This window comes from Lycium barbarum, chromosome 1, assembly GCF_019175385.1.
Source record: "Lycium barbarum isolate Lr01 chromosome 1, ASM1917538v2, whole genome shotgun sequence".
Classification (NCBI taxonomy): domain Eukaryota; kingdom Viridiplantae; phylum Streptophyta; class Magnoliopsida; order Solanales; family Solanaceae; genus Lycium; species Lycium barbarum.
Window position 1 is genome coordinate 131610201 of NC_083337.1, and position 16899 is coordinate 131627099.

General features: G+C 34.0%; 1 long non-coding RNA gene across 1 annotated transcript; it reads left to right on the top strand.

Moving 5' to 3' along the window:
* The first annotated feature begins 7962 nt into the window (after nucleotides 1–7962).
* Nucleotides 7963–16577, top strand: LOC132637863 (uncharacterized). Its single transcript, XR_009581583.1, has 2 exons — nucleotides 7963–8497; nucleotides 12718–16577. It is a non-coding gene; the product is annotated as an uncharacterized LOC132637863 (long non-coding RNA).
* Nucleotides 16578–16899: the final 322 nt, after the last annotated feature.

The following is a 16899-nucleotide window of genomic DNA, read 5'->3' on the forward strand; positions in this document are numbered from 1 at the left end:
GTGGGATACATTTAGTAAACAAAATTGGCCATTCATGTTGCATTTTAGTTACACAGGGTATGTTGTTGTTGTTAAATCTAGATGTTGGAGGGAGTGATTGGGAAAATGATGAATATTGATGTCCAATTTTGTCCATTCTTAACTCAATATATTTTAAGAATGTTGTTTTATTTAAACTTATCTAAAATGTATTTTCAGTTTTTTACATATATTACAAGTATTAGCACTTTATTTTCTAATTGTGCACCATAAATTTTTCTAAGCCAAATCCATCGACAGACACCTATGGTCGTCCACTTCTTTCACTTGAACATCTCAAGTGCCTTTTGTTCCTATTAAGCACTTAGACTACTCGAGTTTTGCTTCAATTAGGCACTTTTTGCTGAGTTGACAAGTAGCGTGGGTTTCACATCAAACAAGTGCGTGAAGGGTTTCAATTTTACTATTTTTTTATTTTTTTTAATCTCTTCCTCCTTCCACACTTCCTCCACCATAAATCACCACTCTGCCACTGCAATGCCACCAACATCCAACCTTCCCTTCTCTCTTAATAACATGGCCAACTTCTCAGCAATCCCTTTCTTTACTCCCACCATTTTTAGTTTCAAAATTAATGAAGAGGGGAGATGGTGAACAAATTATTGGCCAAATTGAGTTCAACAATGGAGATTTAAAGGGCAATGGTGGGTATGGACGGCAGCAGCAAATTGGTGTTTCTAATGGACAATGGTGGTTCTTATTCCAATTGATCCTTACGACCTAAATCTTTAATCCAATACTACTTCCACTAAATTTTACGGATTGATCATTTCAAGCAAGGATAACAGTGGCAGTAACTTCAAAATGCTCACTTAAAAAGAATATAACAAAAATTCAAGCAATATAACACCAACAAGAATGGCCAATTCATATGGACCTTCAATTAATTCCTCCCCTTTAAATTGAATAGGAACCTCTAAATTAGGTGTACAGCAATAAATTGTTTAAAGCTCGTGAATCCAGACTGGCGACCTCAAATGGTAAATCCCAAAACAGATGCGTCTCGCCTGAATTTAAAAAGGAGATGTCGCCGGATTCAGAGCTCATTTCGGGTGCTTGTGGTGGTTCTCATATGGTGGTTGTCAGAGAAGATGTGAGGCAGTAGTAGAGGATAGAAAGGAGAAGGAGGGTGGGGTAGGTGGGGCTGTGGTGGGTTTAGAAAATAGGTATTTTTTTTTATGATTTTGCTAAAAATAGTTTTTTCCTTTTCTTTTTTTCTTATAATTTATTTTTAAATTATTATTTTGCACCAAATGCCACACGTCCTCTTTTAATTAGTCATCATGCCACGTCACCACGAGTGTCTTTCACACACTTTGTAAATTAGTTAATTATCAAAAAAGTGCCTAATTAGAACAAAATTCGGATAGTCTAAGTGTTCCATAGGAACAAGGAGCACTTGAGGTGTTCAAGTGAAAGAAGTGGACGATCACAGGTGTCTGCCGATGGGTTTGGCCTAAATTTAATTATGAATCAGACTAGATGTCATGAATTGGCTACTTGACCACATTCAATAGGTCCTCTATAAAATATGAAGCGTGAATCGAAAAACCCAGCAAATTTATATACCCGCTCTCTCAGCTTACCCCTAGGACAAGTCTTTAAAAAATTAAAGTTCTAAATATATAACAGATTTAGACATCAATATATGGTCATGCAACTGAAATAGAAGTCATGAACATAATCACACAAAAGAATCATGATGATACTGATGCAAAAAAACTATTTATAACTGATATGAACTTTTATGGTACATTCATCCATGTATCTTACCTATTTTCGGAGCGTTGGTTGTCTTTTGGCAGACCCGTCTGGCGCGGTACGTCATTCATCTGTCTTATCTGGTACTAGTTCAATAACATATAGCTACTATTTGGACAAGATCTAGACACATTGTGCCAAGGATGTGTGTGATGCTGACAATGCGATAAATATTCTAAACAACGAAAGAAATCACATATACATCAAGAGTCCGCTAACTATTATATCAAATAATTTTGTTACACATCCTGGGACACTGACCTCGATGTTGAAACATGCACGCCCTCCATACAAACTAGATACTTTACATGCATACAAACAATGCATAAGTCATGCTCTCGAAGAAATGCAAGCAATTAATATAAGAGTTAAAAGTCTCACTTGCTTTAAATACAACAAGCTCTACTTCACTTGAATCGCTCAAAACTGCTCAAATGAATTCCAATGACCTCAATCTATTAAAAGCCATAAATAATGGACCCAGATTAATCTAAGAAGACTAATCTCATAATTTTAGAATACCAAAAATCAAAGTTAAATGTCGATCAACTAAAAAGTTACCCCTCGAATCAACAGATTAATTTCGAAACAAATTATATTGAGACATAACGCATAAGCTTGGAAATATAATTCTTTTGGAATCCAAGATAGAGAGCCCATTCTCCATTGTTTGTCAAAAATAATTAATGTCCCGAAAATTAGGATTTAAATGTCTGATGTCTCATGGCAATTGCGAAATATTCATTGCATTTGCGGACGAAGCTTAGGCTGAGGTCTCACATTTAAAACCTATACTTCACTTTTGCGTCTACCACTTTTTTGGACTTTGCTTCGATTTTAGGAAGTCAAGCCTGGTGCCTTGATCATAAATATGACTCATGTGGTTGCAAATGAGACGTACCGAAACCTAAAACACTCAAGAAATGTTGAAACGTAAAATGTACCAAAACACCCCTGGGCCCTTCAGATTTCATCCCAATATGGCCGCAAGTCCCGGAATACTAAGGTAATTGTAACGACCCGTTTAGTTATAATAGTGTATTGACCCATTTAACCTTGTTGACCCTTCCCCAAGTCCCATTAGTATGATCTATGACTTACTGAAGTCATTGGGTTGATTTCCGCAAGGTTCGAGTGTAAATTGAGTCATTGATGGAGAAGCTAGTTAAGTTAGCGAGTTAGAGTTGACCCTGGTCAACGCCGGGTTAGGATGATCCCGTGTCAATGTTTTGGAAGTTCCAACATGTTAATATGATGATTTTGAACTTGTCCACAAGTTTTGGTGAGGTTCCGAAGAGTTCCAGATGAGTTTGGGTTTTGTCGTGCTCGTATTCGATGTTTTCGCCATAGGTCTGTGGATAGAAACGGATCCATATTGATCAAATGACCTTTGTTTTGAGTGATTTTTGAACCATTAGATCCGATTAAAATTACAAAGCCATAGCAAAAAGAATCGTCACGTTTGGCCTCCGTATGAGGGAGTTATGCCCGTTTTCGTTCGAGCTGTTCCAACTGACGGTGGCAGCGACTAAAGGGTCACCATAGAGGGACCGCTGCAGCGACCAACGGGGGGGGGGGGGGGGCAAAAATCCCTATTTTAATACCCCAACTCCTACCCATTACCCCCAAGACCCCAAAGTCAGTTTTCAAGAGAGAGAGAGAGAGGCAAAATTCATTCCATTATTTGGTAAAAGCATGTTAGAGGGTAAGTCCCCATCTTTATTTGTTCCTTTTCCTTTCTTCTTCAAGTTTCATGATTATTTTAAGGTCCATCAATGATGGGTGAAAATCCTAGAACCCTAGAATTAGTAAACTCTTAAATAATTGGTGGGTTGTTGATTAATCATCTAGGAGTATAGATTATCACTTTCTAGGAAGGGAATTTGATTTCTTATGGTTGAAATTGCATATTGAGACTTAGGGTTCTAATAAAAATGGAAATTTTGTCCTAAAATCTGTATTAAAGGGTAAAATTGATTAGAAACCCATGAATTGAAGGTTAATGATTGTAGAGATAGAAGTTATAATAAATTCACCATTAAATCATGGTTTCACCAATTGAAAAGGGTAGAAGTAAGTGAGTCTTCTTCCCTAAATTATTGTTCTTGTTTAAATACATGGTTTGTTGCTTACTTAGCATCATATTGTTAGACTTTGATCGTTATGAGGCGCTTCGGAAATAGAAGACTCGGGTGGAGTAGTTCGTGGCTCTTGTTCTGCATTCCACGTAAGTTATGGCTTACTTTAGTTAGATTTTGATTAGCGAAGCATATGTATTGTGTAGAATTGATGGGAGAAAGCATGATTAGGTCTTCGAACATGGTGTTTTGGTTAGATATTAGCTAGGTTGATATGACTTCTGATTTTGTGGGCTCACCGCCATTACGTTATGTATTGAAATATGAGGTGTAGTTGTATTCATACTGCGGTGATTCGGGATGGATTTCTATTAGGTTGATTGTTGTTAAGGGTGGCTTGTTGCCCTGTTATTGTGATTGGACTTATTGCCTAAATTGTCGTGTTGTACTCAGTTCTCTCTTATTGTGACATATTATCGGAGAAAGGAAGGATAATGAGTTTCGGCTTGAATTGTGATATAAAATTATGACAGTGCGTAGATGGAAACTTGATGTATGATTTACTGTTGATGATAATATATAGAAAAGTGGAGCTTCTTGGTGATACGTGACAGAGTTGTGAGGCGTACTTGCTACATGTGGAAGTAAAGAGGGACATAGACTATTATGTTGGTTGAGACGGTTTGTATGATTCATTTCATGGCTGAGTTGATATAAGTCTTGATATGGCTTGTGACTTGTATCTTCGTTGTTGCTTTATTGTTTTGCATTGATTTACCACGTTTACACTCATTTATGCATTCATACACTCATACATGATGGAAATAGTTTGGAAGACTTGTGACATAATGTCTTGTGTTTGACATTGATATTGCTAATTGTTCATAGTCCATACATACTAGTGAATTGGAATACGTTGAGACATACATTGTGATGTGAAATTAGTGAAGAAGTTAATATAATCTTCTTGTTGCACTTGTGATACTATTTGATACATCGTACATGATGAATTGATCATTGAGAGTGATGTGACAGTGTTACTATGCATATGAAAAGGCACATTTGACCGGGGGTGAGGATGTGGTTGTGAGCTCGTAGTCCAAAGTTCATTCCGGAAACGAGTGGTACATGATGTGGATCCGGGTCCAAGGTTCTTTCAAGAGCGGAGGTTTATGCTAAGGTCCGATGAGTGAATCCGGAGCGAGTGGTACATAGACCCGTGGGTCCCCTGCAGGTCATGACTACTGAGCAATGACATCAGTTAGTATGTGTGTACAGTTCGAGTGATTGGCCAGTGCATGGCATTGCATTGCATTTCACATCATCATATTTTGCATTGCACATCATTACATTTTATTCTGCATTATTATATGCTCGTTTGTTTCTAATTTTGGTATGGATGTTGAATGCCTATTGTAATATAATGATGACCATTGACTGAGTTAAATTGTGGATTAGTGACCCTATCTGGGGAAGGAACTTGAACTTGTGATTATCAGGTGAGATTATTGAAACCTGACAGACTTGTGGGTTAGAAGCTTCATCTTAGGTTGTGACTCCATTATGGGATATTCTGTGACTTGGATTTGAGTGTTAAGTGTCTATCTGATATTACCTTGCTGCACCCTTTTTGAGTGCAGATTGTGTTCCAGAGATTTCATCCAGATTACATCTCTAGCTTGAAGCTAGTTTGCTCGATCAGATCCGAGGGTGAGCTTCTATCCATGCCATGCTACCTGAAGATCTCTCTTTCCAAATGTCTATTTTTATTCCAGACAATCTTTGTTATTATATTTGAGATAAACTTCATTCTTTAGACATTGTTAGTTAGAGTTCTTGTACGATGACTTTCAAATTTTGGGGGTGTAATAGTTAGAATTCCACACTTATATTATCTATTAATTATGACTTGCTTTATTTATTCATTCATTCACTTATCTTTTGACTGCTAATAAATGATTAAAGGAGTTAAAATTGGCTAGTGATTAATGGGTTAACGGTTAAGGGTTCGCCTACTAGTGATAATAAAGTAGGTGCCCGCACGATCGGTAATTAGGGTCGTGACAGTAACATAAACAAGCATTAAAACATGCAATAGAATACAAATGCTTAGAAAAGGTTGAATTTTTACAGCATATCAGCAATGACACACTTTTCATCACTGCTACTATCTCGACATTGTGATATCAACCACTATACGACTAATGTTCATGGATGCACTTTCATTATTGCTTTACCATGATTAAATTATTACTGCTATCATGTTGTCATTACTACTATTCTCGTTGAATCTCTATTTGCTATAATAGAAAAATAACGTATTTTAAGCGTAAAATAGCGCAGTATACTGGACTCATATCGAAGAACTGAGCCGAACAAGAAAAATCAAATCGAAAAATTACGAGTTAGCATTCGATATAAACACTCAAAATTGAAGACCAAAGTATTGAACGAAATTACTAAAAACCGAATCGAAGTGTCGGAGCATCAAACAATGTTGCAAATTAGACAAAGAAAGGGTATTAAAGTTTTAACATAATGAAGATCATACCAAATCATACAAATCCGACTTACTCGTGAACAATTTAACAAGATAGGTATTTTAATAATAACTAGTCTCTATAAACGTGCAGTTGCGCATTATTCCCAAACAATCTAATGGAATGCTTGAATATAATTAGTCGTCATACATATTTGCACACCAATTCCTACTCACTGCCTTATGTAATCAGTCATTGATTCTAAAGCTTCGTGCATAATTGTAGTAAAAGAAATATTATTAGAAAAAATAGTAAACAGTTAAGGATAGAAAAGGAGATCAATTTACTTAAATTAATATGATAATTGGTATGTTAATAAACGTACATTAATAAGATTAGGCCTTATTACATGAGTTAGTTGTAGTAGTAACAGAACTACTAAAGAATATTCCTAACGTTCTAGTAGTAATAGGGTTAAGTTTTTTATTTACTAAAATAGACAATAGAAATATGATAGAATTATGCTAAAAAGGTACAAAAGTTATTCAATATTTGAAGGGTATTTTGATCAACCAACATTTATATTCATGCTTTTAAAATAGTATAGATTTATAGATCTAAAAATTAATCAAAGAAAAGAATTTCACTAACAACAAGGAACTTCATCCACTTTTAGGATCTTTCTCTCTTCTTTTATATGTGCAAGAAAGAGCGTTGGTAAATCCATAATTGTAATGAGTAATGACCAAATTTAAAACTATTAATAACTATCCCACCCCTCACCCCAACGTATATGGAGCCCTTTGAACATGATATCAAATCAATGATTTTAAATCATGATGATTTGAAGTTGAAATTTTGTTTAAAAACGCAATTTGGATTTCTTAAGTTAGATTTATTCTCATAGACATCGACAAATTTCCGAATTCTTATATAATCTTACTAAATGAGCAAATCATAGTTCATAACAAAAATAAGACACCACTAGAAGACCTTTCTAAAAAATACAATATCAATTGATCGTACTTTAATTCAATAAAAAGGAAAAAATGAAAATGAGTTGTAGTGTAACTACTCTTAATATAATCCTCCTACATGGTATGAACAATCTCTTCATGTCGAGCACGCATTTCCCAATCAGATGACCGAGAAAATGAACCAACATTGTTACTTTTAATATTTTGTGAACACCTAATTTTTGACCGAACACAAGTTTTTACACCATTTTTAGCGTTTAAATATTTCTTTTAGGTTTAGTTAGATATTTTAATTTTTATCTCATTTTTTAGTAAGTTTTGCATTTAAAGATCGAAAGATACAAAAAATAGTCACATTTTAGGGTAAGTTTTGCCCTCATTTCCAAAGAATAGAAAATTTACAAAAAATATATTTTTCTTCTAATTTAGGTTTTAATAAATAATCTAGTGATTTTCCATTTTTCTTAGCTTAATTTTATCTTAGTTTAGTTATTTAAAGTTCTTTTTTATATATATTACAAAAAAAAAAAGGGAAAGGAAAGAAAATTACTAACCTAATACTAACCTGCAAACCCAAAAACCAATTCCCCGAACCCCTACAAATTCTCAGAAAAACAAAATACTCCCTCTTCCTCACGTCCTCTCTCCCCACTTTTTTTCTAACTACCCTCAAATCCCATCCCTTATCCGCTCACGTTTTTTTTCTTTCTCTTAACAAATCCTTATCCCAAAACCAATCCTCCCAATTCTTTTAAACCCCTCACCCCTTTAAACTCTCCCCAAACATTATCCTCTAACCTTCCACTCCCACACGTCCCTTTAATTATGCAGAACACCCACACACATACACTATAAATAAGGCAACACAACACACACGAACATAGAAAAAGGAAGAACAATAGAGAGTAGAGAAAAACACATCAGAAGCAGTAGAAAAAAAAAACACAGTAAGCAAAGAGAGCAAAATACACAGTAAAAAAATACATTGAGAGCAAAGAGACAAAAAAAATACCAATTTCGAAAAGGTTTGGTTTGAATGCTAAGTTGGAGTTCGAGGTTTCTGCTCACGGTTTTGCGTTTGTGGACCAGAAAGTTAGCACTGTTAACTTTGAAAATCGTTAGAGTATAGCCGTTTTCTTGTTGCGAATTAATCTACGCAAAGGTAACAGTCCATCTTCCTTGTATGATTAAATATCATGATTATATGAGACCTTATTTCAATATTATGAAGTTTGCAAATTTCATATGTGTCTAACTGTTCTTCTTTGATGTAAAATGTGAAGTATATTCAGATTTTTGTATTGTTAAATATGGTACAAAATCGGTATAGCATATGTGACTATTTCTTGCGTGTTAAATGGTTGGTTGAAATCCATGCTTAGTTAAAATAGAGAGGAATAAGTTTATAATGAAACTAACATCGATTCAACTAAGTTAGACCAAGTATATAGTATTTTGACTCACTGTTGGTTAACGTGTTCGGGTTTATAGGTCTTTATTATTGAAATATCTTTTCATGTGTTAGCATAATATAATTTTATTGGTTTAATATATTTTCTTAATTTATAGTTGTTTAAGGAAACAATTACTTAGATTAAATAGTTAGTCTTTTATTAAGCAAATAGAATTATACTATCATGATATGGCAAGACCCAAAAAATATATATATAAAAACGTGTTGTGGGGTTGGATTTGAAAAGAAAGGAACAATAGATAGTATCATGAATATAGCTTAGATTAATTTTTCTTTTAGAACGTGGAGTGATCTTTCTTAGATATCTAGGACGTGCATGACTACTGTTTGTATGGATATTTACTTAATGTGTGTAGGAGGAATAGATTTGCAAGCTTAATTTCTTGGTATTTAATATTGGAGAGTGGAAGCTTTGTAGTGTTTTTCCAATACCAAGTTTGAGATATTTAAATTTGGGGCAGGAAGAGGACAAAGAAGACATTGTAAGAAATATATCCATCATATATACTTGATTTTATTTTAAAGAAGAAATGGACAAAGAGTTTGCTGATGCCTCAAGACAAAGCTATTTTATAAATAATAAATTAAAGATGCTCATGCTGGCTGCACTTTGGCACTAGATGATTTTACAAGTTGAATCAATTAATCACAATATTTCAACTATTTAATGGATTTTATTTTACTTAATTAGTGGAGAAATACTTTAGCTATAAATTTTCTGTGTATCGAGATTGAGGTCGCAACTATGCGTCTTAGTAAAGACTAACAGGTAAACAATATTAAGCAAATCACAGGCATAGCTGATAAATACATTTTATCCAAGAATTAATTTTAGCCAGATATAAGTCGATAAAGCGACCGTGCTAGAACCACGGGACTTGGGGAATGCCTAATACCTTCTCCCCGGTCAACAGAATTCCTTACCCGATCTTTTGTTTCGCAGACCAATAAATAAAGAGTCAACTTTCCTTTTGATTAGGGATTCAATAAGGTGACTTAGAACACCAAAACTCAATTCCAAGTGGCGACTCTGTAATAAATAAATAATGCCTTCTCAAAATGTCACTTTAATTAGAAAAACCCTTTTTAAATAAAAACAAATCAAATTTATTTTTAAGAAAAAAAAGGGGTGTGACATATTTGATATAAATGGTTTGTAAACATGGTTGGTAAATATATCTACCAACTTATGGATCTTTTACAAAATATAAACTTATGAGTCAAGTTTTACATTTAGGGTCTATTTGGAAAGCCACCTGGTAATTGGAATTGGTGTAATTACCAGGGTAGTAATTACACAGCTTAGTAATTACACACTATTGTAATTACAACGGCCTGTTTGTTTATCATACTGTAATTACAATGTAATTACAAGCGTGATGTTTGGTTGCACAAGTGTAATTATACAGTTTGTTTAATTTAAAAATAAAATTTAATTATCAAAAATTTAAAATTAATATTAAAAAATATGTTCCTTGATAAATGATATTAAATTAGTTATTTAATACACATTGTTTCTTGAAAATATATTAATTAATCATCATATATTTGTAACTAATGTTGTAAAAAAATAATTGATATATATATTTCAAATTAATATTATTTTAATTTTAATTAATTATAAAACTTAAAAGCATGCTTTTTTTGTGAGAACATCACAGATGAGATGTTTGACAAAAAAATAATAATTTATAGATATAATGCCATAACATTATTCAAATGTTTGATCAAAAAATCTATCAACTGTAAGTGAAAAATAAACAACATGTAATGTGAAATAACAGGTCAATAGTACTAAAGCAAATAAATTAAAATGAGAAATATAACCTAAATAAAAAATTCAATAGAAAAAGTTTAACAAAATACTCTTATGTCAAATTCCAACATTACATTAATAAGTTCTAACGTAACTTAAGTAAATATAATTCAAAAGAAAGGAAAAATAAAGTCTATAACCTCATTCACAACGAAATTCTACTTTAATAATGTCACTCATTATATACCAAGTTTGTTAATGACTCATTCTTTCTAATATTAAGAGGTGTAGTTTCAAAATTAGAACAATAGCACGGTTATGTTAAATTAATAAAAAAAAAAAAATGCGAGCAATTACATAAAACTACAAGAAGTAAAGGTTGAGATTAAGAAGAAAGGAAATGATAGATCAATATTATAAAAGAAAATATATTTTAAAAAATAAAAATAATAAAAAAGTAAAAATAAAAAAGAAATTAAAATAATAGAAATAAAAAATAAATTAAAGAGAAAAGAAATTAAAATAAAACTAAAAAGAAAGAAACTAAAAAGTAACTCTGGAATTACATGGTGTAATTACACCATTCTCAGCCCCCCTTGAGAATTGGAGAGTGTAATTACATCCTCTTGATTAAACTCAATTCCCGCCTAACTGTGTAATTACGTAGGCCTCATTTGTTTTCATTAAGATTAAGACGTCTGAATCTGAATACACATCTGAATGATTGAGATGTTGTCTGAACACTGAATGATTAAGACTGTTTGTTTTTCAACATCTGAATGTGCATAATGTATTTATTTGCCCACAATAAATATATAATTCAAATAAAAAAGTAACTAATAATTTAATAAAAAAATATTATTTGATAAAAAAAAATGAAACAGTTATTTGTGCTAATAATGGTGAAGATGTGTTGTAGTGGGGATGGGTGAGTGGTTTTGGGAGGGGGAAGTGGAGGGTTGGGGAGTGGAGGTGAAGAGGAGGGGGGGTGTTGAAGGTGGTGATGGGGTGAAGGTGGGGAGTGGTGGTGGGTGGGGTTGGGGTGGGGTGGGTAATGGGTAGTGGGGGTAGGGTGGGGGTTGGTGATCAGGGTAAAGGTGGGGTGGGTGGTGAGGAGTGGCGGTGGGTGGGATTGGGGGTGGGGTGGGGTTGGGGGTTAAGGTAGAGCTAGTGGTATAAATTATCCAGACAAAAATACCTCTTAATGGAATTAAGACTTAATTCAAGATCTTAATGATTAAGACCTATTCAGACCTAATAAGTGCTTAGATCTTAATGTTAACGAATGCACTTAATGGCCTAACATCTGAACTATTCAGATTCAGACATCCATTAAGTGCAAACAAATGAGGCCTTAGTCAAACAAACAGATCAAACTGTGTAATTACACCTAATTCCAATTACTTGGGTGACTTTCCAAACGGGCCCTTAAAAAATTTGAAATCATGATTTAGAATCCAAATCATACCTTTTTTGAGAATTTGATATTTGAATCATGATATGAAGTTGAAGTTAAAATTTCGTAAAAATTGCATAAACAAATGCCGATTTAAAATCCAAATATGAAATCATGATTTTATATCGCATGGCCAAATCTATATATAATATAAAGCTAGGCATAAATAAGGTGATGTGACACCTTTCTATGGCCTCTATTGCTATTTATCTTTTTTCTCATTTTTTTTTTTTGCTTTTGCTCATTTGAAAAATTTAGGTTATAGGTTAAAAAAATTCAAAAAGTCATGTGCTCTTGATTGCAGCAATTAAGAATTACAATGGCTAATAGTTGATTAATATAAAATGAGTAACGGTATGGCACGTTCTTATAGACATGAATCAAATTAATGCTCTGAATACTCATATTTTACTTCATACTTTAGAATGAAGATATGGGCACGTTCTTGTAGACTTGAATCAAATTGAGGATATATCATTAAATGTGGTGATAGTGAAGGATTAATTATTCGACTCATCCTCATATTTTCCCTCTACATAAATAAGCTCCATGTCCTCTCTTTCGATAGCATATTCTAGCAACATTTTGAGTTTCTTTTATAATTTTTTAAAACTTTTTTTTATCAAGTTGTAGTCATTTCACGGAAATACAAAAATTAAATAAGTCAACGCTAAATCTGTGGCGAACTTCCCGCAGGACAACAAAGAAAGGAAAGAAGGCGGTGCCAATATAAGAATAGAGAGATGGACAAGAAATCTGTTTATAGAGATTTCGCTGTTGGTTAGTTTGAATATTGATATGAATTGCTTCTTTATGTTTCACTTTCATTTCAAAGGTGATTAACTAATATACAAGTTATGATTCAAAGTAACTTTTGTAAGCTTGTAGTCTTGATATGTGAAAATAATGATTATGAGACTTTGCACTTTGTTGTTTGGATATATAAATAGTATTCGCAATTGGTCAGATGAATTTGTTGGTTGTATATTTAAATTCATTATTTCTAAATTATTAACTTCATCTGATATTGTAGTTAAATGACCTTATTCATAATCTACCTTCTGAAGTAGTCTGAAGCTGATACTGTTGACACCCAATTTTGTCCCGCCTCTCTTCCAAAATACCTATTTATGTTTATAACATTTTATGGAAAATTAAAAAATATATATATATATATTATATTTTACTATAATTATTAGCCTTTTATCAAAGCTGGTGTTTCATTATTATATTACAGTTATTAATTATTATTATTATTATCATTTTTTTCGGCATTTTACCAGCTCATGCACGCGCATCGCATTTATCTTCGCATAATTAAATAATAGTATTTATTTCACTATGGATTTTCAAAAAATATTATTGCACGGCTATTACAACACCATTTTTTTTTATTATCTGAGCATTAATAATTGCATATTTTATATGGAATAATATTTTAACACAAGTTATTTAAATAGGTCTTTATCTAATTGTAGTAGCCCAATCAACTCATATTGTTTCCGGACCAATTCATGAAGAACCAGTCCACAATTTAATCTTATCTAACATCATTCTAATTTATCAGCCCAAATAATTAACCAACCAAACCAGCCCATACCCGTTTTAAAACCGTACCCGACCCGGATCGCACCAAAACAAAGGGAACCCTTTTAGGGTTTCCTTCGTCTTCTCCGTCATTCCCCTTTTCCACTTCTCCGCCTCCCCTCCCCTCTTCTCCTCTCCATCTCCGCCTCTCTTCCTCTCCGCCGTCTTCTCCACCTCCCCATCGTCGCCTCCACTACACCACCATCTCCCCACTCCTTCTCTACCACTCCCTTTCCCTTTACCCCTAAACCCTAGCCGCCACACACACACCCCCCACTGTTTTTCTCCATCCTACGCGTCTGACACCTCCACTATACCACGTCACCTCTGCCACCTCCACTTCCCACTACACCACGCCTCTGACACCCCCACTTCCATCTTCCCACCACGCTCACTGTCATCGTCATCTTCCTCTGTTCCCCGCTCCTCTTCTCCCTCGATTCCCTTTATCATTTTCTTTTCAACCCAAAAACCCTATAAAATGGGGTTGAATCGTCTCAGATCAAGGGGGGGATTTTTGATTCATGAAACTACCCCAAGGAAAAAGGGATTTCTCGATTCATGAAATCCCCAAGAACAAGTTTGTTTAGACGCAGAATCCCCTTACAAAAACGAGTTTCTTGAACCCCATAAATCCCCTACAAAATAGGGCTTTCGAATTGCAAAAAAGGGTTCTGAAAATCAAAGTTCTGAATCAAGTCTTTTTTTTGAAACCCTGAAAAGCTCTAAAATATGAGTCTTTTAGTCTCCTATAATTCTCCAAAATACGAGTTTCTATTAGCAGTTCAATCTTGTTTTATTGTCAAATCGAAATATCAAATCAATTTTATTCTCGTTTACTTTGGTGCTGCTGCGAGTCCGAGCATCGCAAGCTCGGGTTTGGCGGTGTTCGAGTGTAGATCGAAGATTCGCACCCACTTCGCTGCACCAGCAAAAGGTCAGCAATTTCCCCTCTTTCTTTGAAAATTCATTTTTTTTTTTGGTTTGATGTTTATATGAGTTATTCTCTGCAAATTAGTTAATCTCAGTTAATTCTACTCAGTTAGCTCCATGTCCGTTTAATGTATTAATCGTGTTGTCTGATTGGTAATTGATTTAAGATTCAAGCATCAAACCTAATCGTATGTTGGATTAGATGCCCATGTTAGTGTTAGTCTTTGCCATATGCTTGTTTCGATGATTAGTCTTAATGAGTGTGCTTTAGGTCCAATTTGATATGATGTTGTTAAGTGTCGGTTGCTGGTTTTTGTGCGATTCAGTTAGGTTATTTAATGCTAGTATTAGTTGGTATTGGTATGCATGACCAGTTGGTAGATATGCGTAAGTTTGGAATTTCATGTATCCGCTCCATGCGAACTATATTGTTCTTTCACCATCTCTGATTTAGTCATTGCTATAGTTTAAGTGGTGGTTCAGCTTGTTATTTTAAAGAAAGTTGTGTTAAGTATGTTGATTCTTTGCTCTTGAATGGCATTCATGCTAGCAAAATTACCTTTAGATTAGATAATTACCCAATTGGTATTCATGCGTATCATGTTTCTTAGCTGTTCAAAGTTCTCATCCTTTATTTGGGAATTGACTTCTTCTAGATTTCTGGGTTGATAGAGCAGTGAGATTCAGCATTTTAGAACCAGAATACTTTGCGCTCCTTTAGCTTGAAATTTGGAGTTTCCTTCTCCATACTATAAAGCCATAATCATGCTTCCTCTATTTGGCTCTGCTTAGTTCTTGTGTTGACCTCAACTGACCCTAGGAATTTGTAATTTCGTCAACATGATTAAAATTCGTGTCTATCAAAATCGGTAAGGTTCAACTTTGAGTTAATCTCCTTGTTGTTTTTTTTTTTAGTTTAACCAATGCATTATTCCCTTTCTATATATCTGATTCTTTTTTGGAAATCAGATGGTAATAGCCATAACGATTTAATTCACTTCTCAATAATCTTCTTTACTTGGGATATTTGCAACCCAAAGTGCTAGCCTTACTTGAGAAGATATGGACTGGTTAAGTTGAGACATAATCATCCCTTTCCTTATTCATATTGTGATCTAAGCATGCCCGTAGAGATGTGGAGGTGATTTGATGTGAAACATGTTATGTTTAATTTGATATGGATTTTGTACGAAAGTTTTAAAGTTGTATCGATTCGCTGGTGGGTTGGAGGATATAATTTGGCTTCACATTTGGGTCTGATTTTTGCCGAAGTTATATCCTTTCATGGGTTCTGTAAACTCCTGCATTCAGGATATATTTCCTATATGCCTTGTCTGCCCTGTAACTTGTTGGAAATCCTAGTCTTTGTAGTCATTTTTTGCGTATTCTTTACTGTCAGTGAAGCTGATGCCTAGTTCAATTTATAAGTGTTTTGGCTGGCATTTGCATTTGATGTGATGGTACTTGAAGTTCTTTCTTTGAGTTATGAATTTACATTATTAGTTATTTAGACTCATACTAATCCTTTTCTTTTATTTTTATGCATGACCATCGCATACGAGTCCGAGTGACTCGTCTTCTTCCGCATTCGGTGTTGGGCTAAAAACCCAACGCAATCTCCTCTCGGGTCAATCTACGTCTGCAGCAGATAAAAAAAAAAAATTCTGGGCTAAGCCCACACAGCAGCGGGCCACAGCAATACAATGATTCTGGGCCAAGCCCAGTTCCAACAGCAGCAGCCCAACCCTCAGCAATATAAAAGGGTGCTGGGCTGAAATTTAACGGCAAACAGATCCAGCAATCCCAAAACGGACTGGGTCCATTTGATATGATTCGCTCCCTTTTTTATTTCATTTCATGCATTTGATTTGTATTATGCAACTAACCTCTTTGATTTAGATGAACCTTAGCGCATTTAGTGGGTTAACTTTAGTATATTGGGTAGTAAACTTAGGAGAGAAACTCACAATTAACCTCCCATAAGTTTCATCTCCTCCTTTTTATGTTAAAGTTATTTACAGTATCTATTTCTAGAATGATTGATAGCCTGAATTCATATTTTTTGAGTTAAAGGAGTCATATTTTAACCTTATTGTCTTAATTTCAAAATATCACTAATACGCGGATATAAATTCAAACATATTATAAATAACCCTTCAAGTTCGGAGTTAATCACGTATATTTTCAGTCATGCATAGTTAAATGAGAAATGATAAAAGGATAAAGAAATTCTTATTAGCTACTTTCGTATACACTCTTAAATCATAGAAGAATCATCAATCTGTATTTATAAACCTTTTTCTTATACAACATTATTATATTTTCTTTCAGAACCTTAGCAACATTTTGTGAACTTTA